The sequence below is a fragment of the Pelodiscus sinensis genome, chromosome 4, assembly GCF_052426305.1.
Source record: "Pelodiscus sinensis isolate ZL-2025 chromosome 4, ASM5242630v1, whole genome shotgun sequence".
Classification (NCBI taxonomy): Eukaryota; Metazoa; Chordata; order Testudines; family Trionychidae; genus Pelodiscus; species Pelodiscus sinensis.
In genome coordinates, this window is record NC_143055.1 from 79,146,800 (window position 1) to 79,165,185 (window position 18,386).

Consider the following 18,386-nt stretch of genomic DNA (forward strand, 5'->3'; position numbering starts at 1 on the left):
GAGTGTCTAGACTACAACCAGTACTTTCGAAAAAGCAAGCTGCTTTTTTGAAAAACAACACCCAGGCAGTCTGGATGCTCTCTTTCGAAAAAGCACAGGTTGCATTACATAGTGCCTTTTTTCGAAAGAGTGCTTTCGAAAAAAGGCGTTCTTCCTTGTAAAACAAGGTTTTCCATGGTCGAAAAAACTGCCGCGTTCTTTCAATTTGCTTTCGAAAGAAGGTGGCAGCAGTCTAGATGCAGGGGAATTTTTTTGAAAAAAGGTCACTTTAAAAAAAAAAAAACCTGTAGTCTAGACACACTCTGAGTGGGGGAAAGAACAGAATGGGAGATATGGAAACATAATTAAAGAGAAAAATCTCAGAGAATACACTAGGCATTTGAAGGAAAGCTACACATTCTGCCTTTTCATAGATAGAGTGCCAAAAACTGAGCAGAAATTAAAACATATATAAAGTAACGGATGGAATAAAATATGGTAAGCACAAAGCAAAAACCCACTGCCTAGAGACTCAAACAAGAAGTCCCAGACATCAGTTTATTAAAAGAACTAAAGCCAGTAACTGAATGGCAGGAAACTCAAATATCCTTCAGAGAGAGGTTTAAAACCTAGAACAGATGTTTTACTGAAATTACTACATGCCTCCAAGCTTAAAGATTAAATTTTCTTCATGTAGGTGCCCATCATCCTATTGATGTATGCTAATCAACAAAAAGAAAAGCACTGTAAACTTGGGATCCAGACCAAATGGCTGGCATTCTGAATCTGGAATTTCCAGTCATAGCTTAATGTAATGATGAGCCCTCTAACTCATGTTTTTCTCTCTGCTCATGCTTTCTAACATTCCAGCTCATACTGATTCCATCTTAAATAATAGCTACAAGACATATGGTTGTTTATAAAAAAGAAATTGCTTTACAACTACATTTCAGTATAAGCCAACATCTTCCATTATGAGCTCTTTTGCTTTCCATACTTAGTATCACTGATGCAGGGCATTCCTTTGGCTGCTCCAATGCAGGGAGTTCTCAACCGTTTTCTTTGAGACCTCACCCAGTAGGCTATAAAAACTCCACAGCCCATCTGTGTGACAACAGCTGTTTTCTACATATAACAAAATCCATGGCCGACATTAGGAGGAGCAAGCTGGGCAATAGCCCAGAGCCCCATGCCACAGGGGTCCCTGCAAAGCTATATTGATCAGGCTTCAGCTCCAGGTGGGAAGGGCTCAGGCCCATGGGCTTCAGTCATGTGCAGTGGGGCTTCAGCTTTATGCCCTGGATCCTAGCAAGTCTAATCCTGGCCTTGCTTAGAAGCTCTCCTGAAACCTGCCACATACCCGCCTTCCCATGAAGCCCCTGGTTGAGAACCAGTACTCTAACTTACACTTCACGGAAGGGACTTTATGGAATTTTGCCAGTGTGGCTCTGCTCCATCTTGTGACCTCCATGGCTTATCTTTGCTCTGGAAATCCGTCAGATTTCCAAGATCCTGGTTTTGGATTAAAAGTGTCACTTCAGATAAAATCAGTAGCTTTGCCTCTTGCTAAAAACCAAGAGGCATAGAGGGTGCGTTCAGAACACTTTTAGAAGCATAGCTGGCCTTTTTGACCTTTCAAAATGGATTTTAGTTAAACAGCCTCACCTACAAAATTACATGTCTTGCTTGTTGCTCATCATTTAAATGCTGTCTCTGGCTTCCCCAGAGCAGATTAAGCAATGTGCACATGGTACACTTTCACAGAACACTTCAGCCCTCCCCCCCCCCACACACACACAGCTGCTCTCACAACTGCTGGTGTAGCATGATGACAGACCATACCTACTCAGCGTTCCAACCCATCATGCCAGGTTGCAACATCACTCACTCAAATTTGGGCTGTTACCATTCCATCAGCCAAGTCAAATTTGAGTGAGTGGTGCTGTGATCTTCATTTTGTTGTCTTAATTAGTTTCCAACTTTAGGGGTGAAATTCTGGCCCCACCCTTTGTCCTTGCTTTCAAAGCTATGAAGAATTTTCCTCCAGCCTTCCTGACTGTTCTTATCCCTTTTCAATTCCATTCCGGTTTAACTGCGGGGAGTCCCAAGAAAGCAACTAATTGACCACTTGTGACAACCTGCTCAAATGTGAACCTCTCTGCCTGGAAACCTGAGCTTGTCTTCCCTTTCACCCTTTCTTCACATTTCTTCACAAAAGCTAAACTAACCCCAGCAGCAGTTCCTCCTCTTCCTCCACTTCAGTGAAATCTTAACATAGAAGATCAGGACTGAGATTCATGCTGCTCATCACTACCTTGTCGCATTCCATCTTTCATCCTTTGTCTGCTTACACAGTAAGCTTCTTGGGGCAAGGCTGTTTTCTCTGTTTGTCTAATAGCCTTCGCACACTTGGAACTCCAAATTAGGGGAAAAGGGATAAAGATAATGAAAGATCTAATAAAAAAGATGTCAGTGTCCAGCCCAGAGTGGAGGGCAAGTGACATTTGGCCTCTGCAAAGTAAAGCTTCCTAGATTCAATATAGTGGCTAGCTGTGGCGCTATTTCTAGTCTATAAATTAAGCCTCTGAAAGGACGCTTTTCAAAATCCCTTCTAGAATCTTCAAATACAAGTATGATAATATGAATTAACAGGCAGATGGCTGTTACACAGGGGAACTTTACCCATAGTTACCTAATTAAAAATAGAAGCAGCATTTTTAAGAAGGTATAATGTTTACATTGGGATATGACTGAGGAGAGGTTAATACAGTAATTCCTACTGTCCATATTTAGTAAGTAGTTTAGATTTGCTATTTAAGAGGTCTCTTAGGGTACATCTAGACTACACTCTCCGCTGCAACTCCATGAGACCTTCATAGTGTTCATGCCAGGTCTGGATTCTAAACCCAGCCTTCAGACACTCGTTCAGGCTGCAGCAACACTGTTCTTGCCACTGAACTTCTTCCATGAGAGGTGATATTAGAGGCTGGAGACAAATTCAGACTGGTGGGACCAGCTCATCATGGAGCGGTGGGATGACCAGGCTTGGCTCCGAAACTTCAGGATGCGTAAGGCCACCTTCCAGGAGCTGTGCAGATGATTCACCCCTGCCCTGCAACAACAGGACACCCACCTGCACCCTGCCATCCCCCTGGAGAAGAGGGTGGCTATTGCCCTCTAGAAGCTGGCCACCCCGACAGCTACCAATCGGTGGGACACCAGTTTGGTGTGGGGCGATCTACTGTTGGCGCCATGTCGATGGAGGTAAGTCCCTCTGGGGTGACAGTTCATGTGGGGTAGGAGGAGTGTAACAGGAAAGGGAAAGGGGGAGGCAATGCAGTGGGAGTGGGGAAGGGCTCCTGGCCTCACCCTGCCCTACTGCTGGGAGCAGCCGCCTGGGGGGGGGCTCCTGGAGCCTGGGGGGGGAGAGGAGAGGGAGGACCTCCCAAGGACTCGGGCAACCCCTCTAACTTCGTAGGGTGTGTCTACACTACAAAGTTAATTCAAACTAACAGCCGTTAGTTCGAATTAACTTTGATAGGCACTACACATGCAAACTGCTAGTTCGAACTTAATTCGAACTAGCTGAGCGTTTAATTCGAACTAGGTAAACCTCATTCTACAAGGACTAACGCCTAGTTCGAATTAAGTAGTTCGAATTAAGGGCTGTGTAGCCACTTAATTCGAACTAGTGGGAGGCTAGCCCTTCCCAGCTTTCCCTGGTGGCCACTCTGGGCACAGCCAGGGAAACTCTATTGCCCCCCTCCCAGCCCCGGACCTCTTAAAGGGCCACGGGCTGGCTACAGTGCTTGTGCCAGTTGCAAGCCTGCCAGCACCCAGCCAGCAGGCCCTGTACCTGGCACAGCATGAGCCAGTCACCCGCTGCCACCCAGCCCTCCGCCTCTTCCCAGGACCAGGCTGGAAGCTCACAGGAGCCTACCCGGGGCCACGAGAGGTGGGCTCCCGCCTGGTCTAGTGCAGAGATCATGGACCTCTTTGAGGTTTGGGGGGAGGCCTCCAACGTCCACAATCTCCGCACTAGGCACAGGAAAGCGGCCATCTAGGGCAGGATAGCTGCCAGCCTGGCCACCAAAGGTCACATGCGAACCCAAGAGCAGGTCTGCATGAAAATCAAGGTGGTCCAGTGAGACCCCCGACCCTGAGCTTAGAACATAAGAATGGCCGTACTGGGTCAGACCAAAGGTCCATCTAGCCCAGTAGCCTGTCTGCTGACAGCGGCCAGCACCAGGTACCCCAGAGGGGATGGACCAAAGACAATGACCAAGCAATTTGTCTCGTGCCATCCATCTCCAGCCTTCCACAAATGGAGGCCAGGGACACCATTCCTACCCCCTGGCTAATAGCACACCATGGACCCAACCTCCATGAATTTATCTAACTTCTCGTTAAACTCTGTTATAGTTCTAGCCTTCACAGCCTCCTGTGGCAAGGAGTTCCACAGGTTGACTATGCTGTGGAGGCAGGAAAAGGGAATAAGGGAATTTGTGTGCAGCCATCTTGGTCTTGTTAACAAGAGAGCAAGAATCAGGCTAAGTATGTGGCCTGACAATGCGAGATCTGTAATTAGATGCTGCCTTCGCCTCTCGCCTCCATACGGAGATAAGGATAGAATGCTGACTCTGGCAGGGACCTTGAGATAAGGAGCATCTGGGTGGAACTAAAATAACTGTTAGCCATTGGTGTTTGTAATGGGAAGGAGACTAATTGTTATTGTTATTATATCTAATGGACAGTATATAAACTGCTTCATAATTACTTGTATTCGAAGATCTGCCTCGGAGGGAGGGCTTCCCCCCCCCCCATCCGAACCAGTTTTTCCCTTGCTGCAGCTTGTAATAAAACTGCCTCTGGCTACTTGTTGCTTACAAATGCAGAGTGAGGATAATGTTTTCTTCCACAATGCACCCTCTCCACACCACTCATGATTTTATAGACCTCTATCATATCCCCCCGTCTCCTCTTTTCTAAGCTGAAAAGTCCCAGTCTCTTTAGCCTCTCTTCATATGGGACCTGTTCCAAACCCCTAATCATTTTAGTTGCCCTTTTCTGAACCCTTTCCAAGGTGAGGAGACCATGTCTGTACGCTGTACTGAAGATATGGCGTATCATAGTTTTATACTTCCCCTCCTCCTTCCCCTGGCTTCCCCCTTCCAGCTCCCTCCTCCCAGGTTTCACCCTCCCCTTTCCCACCCTCTCTCTTCCCCGCTCCCACCTCCTTTTCCCAGTCTCCCCAGAGGTTAATCCCCCCCACACACAGTTTTGTTAAATAAAGAGAGTTTCTATTTTTGAACACACGTGTCCTTTATTTTTTACATCAGGAAAGGGGATTAGGGAGGGTAAGTGGAAGAAGGTGAGGGAGGAATGGTGCACGAGCCCCCGATGGGAAGGACTGGGGTGGCTCTGTGGGCTCTTCAGGGTGGAAGCTCTCCTGCAGGGCCTCCTGAATTCTGACAGCCCCCTGATAGACCCCCCCCAGATGGCAGCCCGTGGCAAGTGAAGCCGGGCTGATAGCCGAGTGCTGTGATGTGCCGAGTGTGGGCACTCAGGGCACTCCAAGACAGGACTGCTTTGCTGTCCCTCACCAAGTTAGACAAGAAAGTGGGGAACCCTGAGAACTGTCTGTCCGGGGTGGGGGTCGGGTCCCTTTAAGCACAGCCCTCGGCTAGCCTGAGGCAGCAGCTCCACATTCTAAGTCCTAACCTGATACCCTGCCAGCACTGCTTCTGGCCACCCTAACTTCGGTTCAGGGTCCACTCAATGCGGACGTGCTATTTCGAATTAGCAAAACGCTAATTTGAATTAGCTTAGTTCAAATTAACTAATTCAAATTAAGTTAGTTCGAATTAGTGCTGTAGTGTAGACATACCCCTATTCTGTGTGTTTGTATGTGTCTATTTCTGCAGTTGGTGAGGGCCATCAACTCAGAGCTGCTAAACAGGATTGTTCTCCTTGGAGACCTGGACACCATCATGGCCAGCTTTGCTGGGCTGGGATCCCCAAACTGTGGAGGAGCGCTCGATGGAACTCACCGCCCCATCGATCAGCCCAGTATATCTACAGAAAAGGCTACTTCTCCATGTTGCTGCAGGCCCTGCTTCACCACCGTGGACAATTCACTGACATTTGTGTGGGGTGGTCAGGCCAGGCACATGATGCTTGGCTCTTCAGAACATTCTTCCCACAGCGAAACTGGCTCATGAAGCCATACACTGGCCATCTGAATGTGAGCATGCCCAGTGTATGGCTTCATGAGCCAGAGCATGAGGGTGTACGCTGCATCAGCCACAATGCACATTGGCATCTCCATGTCCCCAACAGCAAAGTTTTGCTGTGGGAAAAATGTTCCTGCCTGCAGCCTGAGGTAAAGGTAGGAATTTCTCCTGGAAATACGCACAGTGGTGAAGCGCTTCCCACAAGGTGGAGCTGCGCTCGCAGACCCTGGCATAGTCCTGCCTCAATTCCTTTACCTTGGCCCACACCTGGTCCAAGGTTCTGGGGTGGTGTCCTTTTTTGGCCAGCCCCTCAGTCGTGTGGGCGTAAGTGTCTGCATTCCAGCATCAGTAATGCAGAGCCTGCAGCGATTCCTCCTCTCCCCAAAGTTCTAAAAGTGTCAGGGCCTCTGGCCCTGACCAGGCTGGTGCTCGCCTCTTGGTGCCCCTAGAAGCCTCGTGGGATGGCTCCCTGGAAGGTCCTTGGGGGCCACAGGTGTCTTGGGCTTGTGCCATGCTTCTTTGGCAGACAGGCAGGGAGAGCTGTGTGGTCAAAGGCTTCCTCTGGCTGCCTTCCTGACACAATGGTGTCTGTGCCTTTAAGACATGGCTACAGACAGGAATAATAGAGGTTTTTCCTGCAGATGGAGTGTTCACTAGGGCTTTTTCCTGGAGGTCTGTTTTTTCAAAAAACAAACAAACAAACAAAAAAACCCACCCCGCATCCACAAACGCCTTTTTTTGACAGCTCTCTGTCGAAAAAGGCATTATTTCTTGTAAAACGAGGCTTACCGCTGTCAACAAAACTGCTGCGTTCTTTTAATTTACTGTTGAAAGAACGCAGCTGTAGTCTAGATGCAGGTGAAGTTTTTTTGAAAAAACAGCGTAATCTAGACAAACCCTTAGAGATTGTCCTCAATTGTCAAAAACAAATTGGATTTAATGACAAGCAGCATAGCGAGTCCGTGTGACAAGCCCAGAAACAGCCATAGACAAGTCCTCCAAGAGGATAGAGAGGCTTTAGAGAAACTGGCCAATCAGGAGGCCTACAAAAGGAGCTGCAAAGCTCAGCAGGAGTCAGGGTACGTCTATACAGCACCATTATTTTGAAATAACTAGCGTTATTTCGAAATTACTTAGTCCGCGTCTACACAGCAAGCAGTTATTTCAAAATACTGTCAAGTTGGAGGACTTCTTACTCTGACTCCTGTAACCCTCATTGTAGGAGGAGTAAGGGAAGTTGGAGGAAGAGTGTTCTATTTAAAAATAAGTGCTGTGTAGACGCTCCGAATGTCAAAATCAGCTATTTCGAAATAAGCTATGCAATTGACTTACCTTGAAATAAGCTACGCAAATTGAGCTAAGCCCTGCTGTGTAGACACACCCTCAGGCTGTTTCTAGACTGGTCAGTTTTTCCAGAAAATCAGCCGCTTTTCCGGAAAAATTTGCCAGCCGTCTACACTGGCCGCTTGAATTTCCGCAAAAGCACTGACAATCTCATGTAAGATTGTCAGTGTTTTTGCGGAAATACTATGCTGCTCCCGTTTGGGCAAAAGTCCTTTTGCGCAAAAGGGCCAGTGTAGACAGCTCAGATTTGTTTTCCGCAAAAAAGCCCCAATCACAAAAATCGCGATCGGGGCTTTTTTGCAGAAAAGCGCGTGTAGATTGGCACGGACGCTTTTCTTTTTGCGGAAAAGCATCCGTGCCAATCTAGATGCTCTTTTCCGAAAATGCTTTTAATGGAAAACTTTTCTGTTAAAAGCATTTCCAGAAAATCATGCCAGTCTAGACGTAGCCTCAGTGTGGGAGCAGAGCTTGAGGTGAGCAGACTACCTGGCTGACTGAGGATGTTGCCTTCAGGAGGGGAAGCCCTGGAAATGCCACTCTCTCTGAGCGGGGAAAGAGGCTGAGGGGGACACCAGCAGAGGGTACTGAGATGGGCCCCTGTTAGGTGTGCACTCTGGAAGGGTTTTGAGTATCTCACAGGAGTGTGACTCAGCCAGAGGACTGAGTAGCCAAAAGGGTTTTAAAGAGGCAGTACAGCAAACACACTTGGCCAGATGACGGGTACTCTGATTGCCAGCCTGCTACAGCCACATACAAATAAAAACGGAAAATAGTTAGTCCAGATGACATTTGTCTGATTCCCGTTTTTGGCAGGTATCCAACCCACAATCCCTCACAGTCAAAGAAAAGAGACACGCTATTTAAAAATATGTTTCTGAAAGGTACACAAATTCAAAGAAACTCCATTTAAATACATTTCAGCTAATGCCTCTGCTGTGAGTTCCCCTTATCAACTTTACAGCAATCAAGGGACTATCTTTCTAAAAGTGAGAACTCAAAATGGTAGTTATAGAAATAACACTTAATATTTCCCTCCTCCCCCACCTAGTGCAAACTGTTTTAAAGTCAAATGTTGGCCAGGCAAAGTGCTGCATGCACAGTGTAGCATTCAAACACTGCATGATTATCAATACAGAATCCCATTAGACTAAGGGAATGAAAAAAATGTCACTGACCCCTTGTTATAGAACAGTGATTTTCAGTTGGTGATCCATGGATCCCAGAGGTCTGCAGACTATGTCCAACAATGCCTATGGGTTTGAACCTCCATTTCAAATATAAGGGTCTGTAAATGAAAACCAAAAAAATTGTAAGCCATTAGATATAGTTAAAGTATATTCTTTTATAACAGAGAAGTTCAAGACTTAAAAGTGGTGTTAATTATAATAATGGCATGCCCAAACAGAAAAATGCCTCCTTTGATGAGTTCATTTGGTTACTCACCCACTATATAAAATTATATGAGATATTACCATCTTTTTCTGCTCATAAGTTGCGTCTAGGTACTGTATTTACTAGGAGCTAATCAAAAAGTGGTAAAGATATTTTGTTAAATTTTAGAAGTATTGAAAACTTCATGCTGTATATTTCAAAAAGGAAGGGTATTCATTACAAGTTTGTATGGAATGCTTTCTAGATTTTTTTCCTTATTCCCCACCCCATCTTTTGAGTGCTAACTCAGATTCACAGAAAGGGAAACATGCTGGCTAAACTGCAGGGCCAGCCCAAGCCATTCGTGCGCGCCAGGTGCTCCCTCCCCCCGCCCCAGATGCCTGGTGCATGCATGCCCCCCCCCAGGGTACCGGCACATGCGCAGCCCTGCCCTCACCCAGTCCAGCAGTCCCGCGCGGCACCCCCTACAATGGGGCACCCTGGGCAGAAGCCCGGTCAGCCCGTAGCTTGGGCCGGCTCTGCTAAACTGTGGCAGGGGTGTGACTGAGTGTAACTTGGAAAGTGATAGTGCATAGCAACTATGTAGGTGAACACTGTTTGTCCATTGATCCTATATCCAACCAGAGGAATAATCATTGAACACCACCCACCATTTTTCTCCATGCTCAATAGCAGCAGTCAGAGCTCCTCCAAGGCCACTAATGCAGTTTGGAGAAGAGGATTCCATTCCCTCAGTCCTGGGATTTTTGAGTCAAGAGCTCTTTGATGTAGGACTTGTTCCATGTTCAGGATTTCACCCTATAAGCTGGTTCCATTCCAGCTTATAGAACTGCAAGTTTTGAAGTTCCCTTAAACTAATATACTTCCATAACTTCAGATCTTAATCCTTTTCTAATTTGGGGCTTCTCTATTTAGACATCAGGCTAGATTGCCAACTAGACTGCATCTTAGATTTCCAATTTAAGAAATGCTGAAAATAACTACGTGGCAATTAAAGCTGCCAAGATTATTGAAAAGACACTTCCTCAGACACTTTGCTCTCTTCATGTGACATGGAAGTAACATAGGAAAATAGCAAGCTCAGATCAATCTATGCCTTGGGTGGAGTCAATGCTGTCGAATCCTACTTGCAAATTTGTAACAAAAACATGGACTAAATTACACCAAAAATACTGAACACGGAAAAATCAGTAACTTGATAATAATGTTGTTATTTATTCATGAGAAACTCCAGCAAAGGGAATAGCAGAAATTAAAAACAAAAATATCCACCACATGTTTTCAGCGAAGTCCCCTAGATTTTATTTATTAATGAGACTCAAGGATAAAAGGTTGTTTATTAAAACATAGTATCTAATTGTGAAGAAGGGCAGTTTTACTTTACAGAAGTCTGAACTACATCATTGGCTATGACCCCTCTCCTTCATATTTCTATACATCAAGTCAATGAATACCTGAATCGACCATTTCTCTATGCACTATGGAGATGCCAGAGATTCAGGCTAATCCAGGGAATGAGCTATATCATAAAGCTCCACTTACGAGTCTTTCCATTGATTTTACTTGGAGTTGGATCAAGCCACAACCTAGACTACCTATGAATCTAGGCAGATCTTGGCTATATCTTTGCTTCATTTACAGAATAAACCTGTACCTCAATGAACTTGTTGCTAAAATGAACCAAATATTTTGTGTCTCACTGGAGTGAGGTTGGCATGAAGATATTTTCTGTTTAGTCGGAGATTTTTACAAGTTGTGTTAGTGATTGCACAGTGTAGCGCACCCTTGGGAATCTATTGATTTGATCTTCCAGTGCATGATGCATAAGTTCACTCAGTCCAAGTCAGTGTGCTGAAGCTTTTGAAATCAAGATTTTTTTTCTTGTTGAAACATCTTGCTTGCTAGCTTAACTACATTCTAACACATACAAGCTACCTGCTAATGTAACAAACCAGCAGCAATACATAGAATATTGGGAGCAGGAAAGCAAAAAAAGGCAGCTGACCTAGCACGTCTGTAGTAAAACATTAGGCATTGTTGTTATAAGTGAAATACAGATGCTACAGTTCTCAACAGTGCATGCTGAAATAAAACAAAGTTCTCTAGTTAAACTTGAGAAGCTAACTTTCATGTTTCAGTCCATCTCAGGAAAATTTAACTAGAAGACCAGCTATAGGGCCAGCCCAATAGACTGGGAGGATTGTTTAAACTTAGTCTTTTACTCTTTGGTTTGACAGGGGATAGAAGTGCCACAAAGACAGCATATTTAGTTCCAGAATGCAGGGAAAACCTTGCCCTGGGATCTTGAACCACCCTCCTGACCCAGGAGATGCACCATTAACAATTTTTAAGAGGCATGTTAAGCCCTTTTTAGCTGGAGTGATGAGTTGGGGGCCTTTAAAGAGAAACCCTGGAGACTCACATCTCACAAAATTGTGTGTGCAATGGGTTCTATTTTTGGTATATATCTACATGTCAAAATCTAAAAGATGAATGGAGAAAATGTATGTTTTATATTTCATTTTCATGTGTCTAGACAAGTAACACAAACTGTTAATATAGCCTATTTCAAAAGGCCTAATCTCCCCTTGCTCTAGACATGCAGGAATGAGGCTCTAGAAGAACTTGGATTTAGAACTTTTAAAATTTAGATTAGTACTTTGTATTTGACAAGTTTATTCTGTTCTGATTTTATATCTACTTGTTGCTCGTGGGAAGAGGTCAAATAGAATTTTATGCTAGCATTAAATATTAGTGCATTATGGAAATGGAAACATAGCAAGAGCCACACCAAATCAAAGCAGAGGTTCATCTATTCCAGTATCCCATCTCTGACAGCAGCCAGTATTAGGTACTTCAGAAGATACAATAAGCCTCCTGGATTATTGCATTACTACAATTGTCATATAACCTGCTGCCAGAGGGCAATTTTTTTCGATGGTCCAGTTGGCTAATTGACTTTCTCTAGAAGAATGATTTAATGTTGCTGTTCTCATTATTAGTAAGTGTCTAATCCCTTTTTTAATCTTACTAAGCTATTTGCATCAATATTACCTACTGGTAGTGAGTGCAGCGTGTTAAGTATGTGCTATGTAAGAATATAATCGATATACTATTAAATTTGATGTGACCTTCAGTCAATCTAGAAAGTCGCTTGTTTTTGATCACAAGGATACTCAAGTTGCTCATTTTGTATTCCTCTATCGTCTTCCCTTCATCTTTTCCATGAGATAGTCATTTCAAATTCTTCAGACTGAAGTATTTCCATATCTAATATTTCTTGCTTCTCTCAATCCCTTCTATTTCTGCTGTGTCTCATTGACTCTCTCTTGCATTAGATGCAATGATGGAAGATAAACATAAGCCGACATTCTCCAGCAGAGCAGAATCAGTGCTTTAAAATAAAATGTCCCTGCTCACAAGCAAGGTAATTAGCATGGAACCGAAAGGCCACCACTCAACCTTCAATCCCTCATCTATGTAGGAACACTCATCCCTTAAATGCCATCTCCCTGAAGACATGAAATTACTATAGGCACTCCAAAGAAAGAAGAAATTTTCTGAAGATTTCCTAACCACCTCTACAGAGCCATTAAAAATGTGCAGAGCATTGTCAAAAGGGCTTAAATCACTTTACTCTTGCAAAAGAATAATTGTGCTTCAAAGCTAATACAGTGGATTCTATGAAGCAATATTTCTCGAATAACAGATACTGACCAGATTGAAGAGTGCCATGTTCAAAGGAACATCACTCATTTGACAAGCACACTACCTTCCTCCTTGATTAATCTTTACTGCTTAAATGCAAATTAAGTAGAGCATACATTCCTTTGTTTGCCAGTTTCATTGGGTGGGACTGTGGGGTTGGGAACACACGGTAATGTGTAGCAACATTGTATTTTAAGTTATCATCAGGACAATACTACTCAGCAAATGATTTGGTACAAAATATGCCTTGTAAGGTCCTTGAAAACATGATTACAATAGTATAGGGTGTGCATAGAGAGATGTATTCTGTCAGTGTGTAGTCAAACAACTGGTTACTTCTTTCAGTCAATATATCAAAGTGTCTGAGGCAGTCAAAATGGAGAGTAAGATCCTTCTATGGAGACAAGCAATTACAGGGGGCTGTAGTGAGCTGAGGTGGCCGCTCACTGACCCAGAAGGGTAAGAACCTCTCTCTGCACTCTGGTGGGCTGAGCCTGGCCCTACCCCTTTAACTCCCTGGAAGCCAAGGGCTCAGGGCAAGCTGTATAAAAACCCAGGCCAGGAGCTAAGGGGAGCTCCAGCTGCCTGAAGCAGAGGCCTACCCTGAGGCCCCGAATTGGGAGGCTGCTGCGGGCTCCACAGAGACTGAGACCTGGCCCACTGGGCCCCCAGACTGACGAGGAAACCCTGATGGCTGTGCTTGAGGGTCCAGACCCCAATGAACCGGAGAACCTGCTGTGACACCAGGTATACTCTAAGGCGGAGTTTGGAAGTGGCCTAGAGGAAGCCAATGACTGTCAGGCTGATTTCACTATAGTCAAGTGAGTCAGCAGGCTGGATCCCTGCTGACCCCAGTGGCAGACAGTCCTGCCACTGCCAGGGCCCTGGGCTGGGACACAGTGGAGTAAGGAGGGCCTGCGTCCCCCCCTGGTACCCCATACCCTGGCTGGCAGTCTCCCCCTCTCCTGCAAGTTAACTTCTGTTTATTTACCTGCCCCACCCTGCACCAAGGCCTGGGCCTACCTACACTGTTGAATGGCGCTTGTTTGCTTTCCCTGCCCTGTACGCAGGGTCAGGCTATCGGAGGTTTATTGATTGGCCCGAACACAGGACTAAGCCATCTGGCTTACATGGGCTTGGACAAAATGGCAAAAGAAAGAAAACTGCTGTATATACTCATTCATAAGCAGAAGTTTTTTGGTTTAAAAAAAAGAAGTAATGCATCAAAGACCAAGATTTGGCTTTTCAATGGGTCTACATTGTCATTATAGACTAAGTGTTGGCAAACTTCAGTTTTCAGCCAGTCATAGTAAGCCGCTGGCGTGCCAAGACATCTAGTGTACATGGATCATCTGCAGGCACAGAGTTCCTCTCCCCCATCTCTCAGTGGCTGCAGTTCACTATTCGTGGTCAATGGGAAGTGACAGCCAGCACATCTCTCGGCCTGTACAGCTTCCCACAGCTCCCTCTGGCTGGGAATGGTGAACCGCAGCCACTGGGAGCAGAGGGGCTCTGTGCCTGTGGATGGTCCAAGTACATTATGTCCTGACACGCCAGTGGCTTATCCTATTGGGGTGGGAACTGAAGCTTGCTGACCCTGCTGTTGTTTAAAAGTTGGAATCACAAGAAAAAAAGCAAAAGTTTTACTAACTTTATTGTAATGTAATCCAACAAAAACCTGTAATACTGAATATATATTCACATACCTTCAAAATTACAGTGCATGTTTTAAAGTCTCATCATTTTAATGCATTTATTTTAAAAGTCTTAAAATACTTCAAAGTCCAAATCAGTCTCCAATTCACCAAACAGTTCATTAAACTCAGCTTCAGTCATAGCTGCATCTGCATCATCGCAAAAGTCAGTGTTGTCCTTAGACACTTTACCAGTCTCCATCATGTCATCAGCAAATATGGTGACATCTTCTAAATACAGAATTTCCAGAATGATTCTTTCATCATTTCCAAGGGAATGGACTCCCATGCGTCTTTGACCATTTGATTGTGGGATTTCAAAACTTTTGTCAACTTCACCATGTCTAAGAACATCCAGACGGACCACATTTTGTGTAGCCTGTCATTAATGGGTTTGTTCAGGCAGACATCAAGCAGTTGCAGACAGAAGTTAGGCCTCCGGGTATTACAGGCAAATTACTTTTCACTTTCTCCACATGCTTCACCTCGTCTGTCTTGTGTGCCTGAATATGTTCCAAACAAGCATACAAGATTTCTTAAGAAGCTCCTGGTCTCTTCTGCCACACTTTTTCCAGCCATTCAATAGTCCCACTTTCTGCCATCTTTTTTCATATGTGCATACAATGACACCCAATGGAAACTGGGGTTTTAGGCAAGGTTTTTCCTTTAAAAAAGTAACAGGAGAGAGCTTTGATCCATTGGCTAAATGTGATAAAAATCACTGTAAAATGGATTCTCTCATGGTCAGCAGTTTTAATTAAGATTGTCTTTTCACCAACACTAGTTACTGTTCTGTTGCTTAGGAAATCAAATGTCATCAGTTGCTCATCCATATTTCCTATTTGTGACAGCTCAAATGCATATTCCTTTTGATGTTTTATAATAAACCTTTGGAAAGATTCAATTTTTTCTTCAAAGTCTTTCAGCAGCTTTAGGGAAATCTTTGCTCGCTGACGAAGACCAAGACTATGATGTTTCATCAAGCAAGTACACCAACCCACAGTTGTGACAAATATTGATGACTTCACTGGCTTGTATTTGTTGTCTTTCAACATTTCCAGAGCACACAGACAAATTCCAGTTCTAGTGAGTAGGTATTCATTTTGTCAACTTTCAACAACCCAATCTTTGCTATCTTTCTCCAGCCCAGGAAATGAAGCACATTATATCTTGCTTCCTGGCCTTTTTTTGCCTTTCTCTTACCTGTTTCTCATAGCCACAGAAATCACTAGCAGTAGCACAATTATTATTTGCTTCTGCATATTCAACAACTGTAAGATTGAAAACTGTATCATAAGCAGAAAGTTCTCTTTTGATTTCATTGTTTGTTTTAAATACTAGTATGAAAATAATGTATAGATTTTGTAGGATTTTATAGACCAGTGGTTCTCAAACTTTTTGACCTGTGGCCCATCCTACTCAACACAAACCTTTCTGTGGACCACCAGACAACCATCCATGACAGTAATATGCCTTTGCTTATCTCTAAATAAATACTAAATTATTAATAGTAGGTTACTGATGCTACAACATAAGGGGGAAATAGAATCAGTAAGAAAGGAAATATTAATTAAAATCAAAGTAAACAAATTTAGTGCTTTAACTTTATCATGTTAGCTTTATCATGTTTTAAATAAAGTAAAATATTAATGCATGTCATAAAAAAAGGTTTCAATATTGTCTTAATTTATGCTATGGGTGGGGAACCTTTATTTGGTCAGGGACCACTGAACACAAAAGTGAAAGGCACCTCCCTCCCCCAAAAAAACCTGCAGTCCCTGTTGATGCAATTCCCAACTGAGACATCTCACTCCCCTGGTGTTCCTGCCCCCATGGGAGAAGGGGAGCAGGGAGGGCCAAGGTTCAGAGGCCAGATTAACTATTCTGGGATCCCAGGGTTGATAGATTGTGAGGCCCCCCTAGGCTTTGGGGTAAAGCCAATAATAAGGGGTTCGTTGTGTGGGAGAGAGCTGCCAAGGAATGAGATAGGAATGGGTGTACATGGGGGTACAGGCTGGGGGGTGGGATGTCTGGCCAGAGGGAGGATGCAGGAGCAGGCTGGGGGTGCAAGCTCTCGGTGGAGGGGGTGTGTGACCGCATCGAGGGGTACGATCACCCCCTTCCACCCGGAAGGGGGGTTCAGCGGACCCAGTCGTTGGATTCTGGCCTGTTGGTCCCAAAGTCTAATCCGGATTAGCGTCTTTGGGTGCGATCACCCCGTTCAGTCGAGTCTGGGGGATCTGCGAACCCAGGGGTCGCCTGTCCCTTTGCGCGGGGCTTTCCCCCACGGTCTTAGCTGGAGGTTCCCGCTCACCGGCGCTGGAGCAACTCAACTCCCTGTGGTGGCGGGAGGGGAGGGAGACCCGGGCCCACCCTCTCCACCGGGTCCCAGCCCGGGGCCCTAAGCACAGGGTTCTGCTTGCTCCCTGTGCAGTAGACGTGGGATGCACTCCCGAAACACGTCCACCCACGGTCGCCAGAAGGGCCCCGCCCCGGGCTGCTTCCTCCCCCTCACGTATCCCGCTACCCTTCCCGTGAGGTCGCCGTAGCCTACCATGCCTCGGTCCCTCGGTGTAGGAGGAGTCCGCCCTCCGTAGCAGGATCCGGAACCGTCGGTAGCCCGCGGCTGTGGTGGTCTTTGGCCTCCCATCTCCGGGGGCCTGTGTCAGGGCTCCGGGCTTCCTGGGGGTGGCGTTGCCCCACACCCGGCCCCAGACCCTTCGGGAGCCGGCCTCAGAAACAGCCCCCTCCCGCGCTGCTGGCGGGCCCTTTTCAAATGGCCTGCCAGAGATGACGTGCTTCCGGCGCGCCTCCCCTCCTGCATCGGCGCGCGCGCTCCTGCCTCATCCAACTCGGCAACCCTAGTGCCCGCCCTTGGCGGACATGCGCCGGGAGATGGGCTGGCCACGGCTCAGCTTCTAAGCCGTGGGGGGAGCTCCTACAGCCAATGTCTGCCGCGCGCCGGCTGCCAATAGCCGAGCGCCGCAGTCGGGGGCGCTGCCTCTCCCAGCCCCCCTTCGTGCTCCTCCATGCGGCCCACCTTCGGCCTGTCACAGGGTGCTTACCAAGATTTGTACTCCCTCCATTTCCCCCCACTGCTTCCATGCACTTTCTCCTGCTGCTCGCATTGGCTATGTTTCTGAACAATGGAAGCAGCAGGGAAAACCTCCAGGCAGCTCGTCCATGCACTGCCATTCCTCCAGCCGGCCGGAGAGGTAGCAGCAGCTCACAGAGCCACTTGTTCCCCTACTGCGAGCCAGATCCAGCAGCTGCGGCTTCTTCTCTCCACCCCCCAAGCAGGAAGCTGGCGCTGGTGCTGGTTTGCAAGGGGGAGGGACATGGGGCTGGAGTGCCAGCACAGGGCTCCCTGCTGGGGGTGTGAGGAGCTGAGCCTTGAGCTGCAGCCCATTAGTGGTCTGCAGACCAGTTTGAGAACCACTGTGAGAGGAATGCCACCTGCTTTATCACTGTCAAATTATACTCGTTCTTTGTTTTTTCAAAGCAGCCTTGTAGGTTGACACGTCTATAGTAACAACAGGCTATTTAATTTTAATACCAATTTAGTTGATTCGGCATTTTATATTTTCAGATTGGCTAGCGACCTACAAGGTCCAGCGGTCAACATGCATGAAGAGATCATATTACACAATAGCAGATTGACACCAGGACTATAGTACTATCATTCACTGTGTTTTTCTGACTGACTTGTAGAGTCTAGCATTTTGTTAAATGGAAGGGTCACATTTCATGCAGATACAATTTCAACAATAACATTTTAACACATTTTTTAAAAGTAGTGAGACCAGAATTGATGTTCCATCATCGATGATCTACAAAAAGGTTAAAGAAAACTTCTGTTCCCAGCCCGTCGGGTTAAGCTGCTGGCACACCAAGAGTTTTAGCTTATCTAGAGCATCTGCAGGCATGGATTACCTCAGTTTCCAGTGGCTGTGATTCATCATTTCCAGCCAGTGGGAGCAGTAGGAAGTAATGCAGGCCAAGGGATGTGCTGGCTGCCACTCCTGTTGGCCAGGAA

General features: G+C 45.8%; 1 long non-coding RNA gene across 1 annotated transcript in view; it reads right to left on the reverse strand.

The window, feature by feature from the left end:
- The window catches only part of LOC112545227 (uncharacterized), a 115,436-nt gene extending 97,343 nt beyond the window's left edge, over positions 1 to 18,093 (reverse strand). Inside the window, exons 1-2 of the long non-coding RNA XR_012904176.2 lie at positions 16,905 to 18,093; positions 8,732 to 8,841 (exon numbers count right to left, since the gene is read on the reverse strand). This is a non-coding gene — a long non-coding RNA (uncharacterized LOC112545227). The remainder of the gene's footprint in view (positions 1 to 8,731; positions 8,842 to 16,904) is intronic.
- Between the last annotated feature and the right edge of the window lie 293 nt (positions 18,094 to 18,386).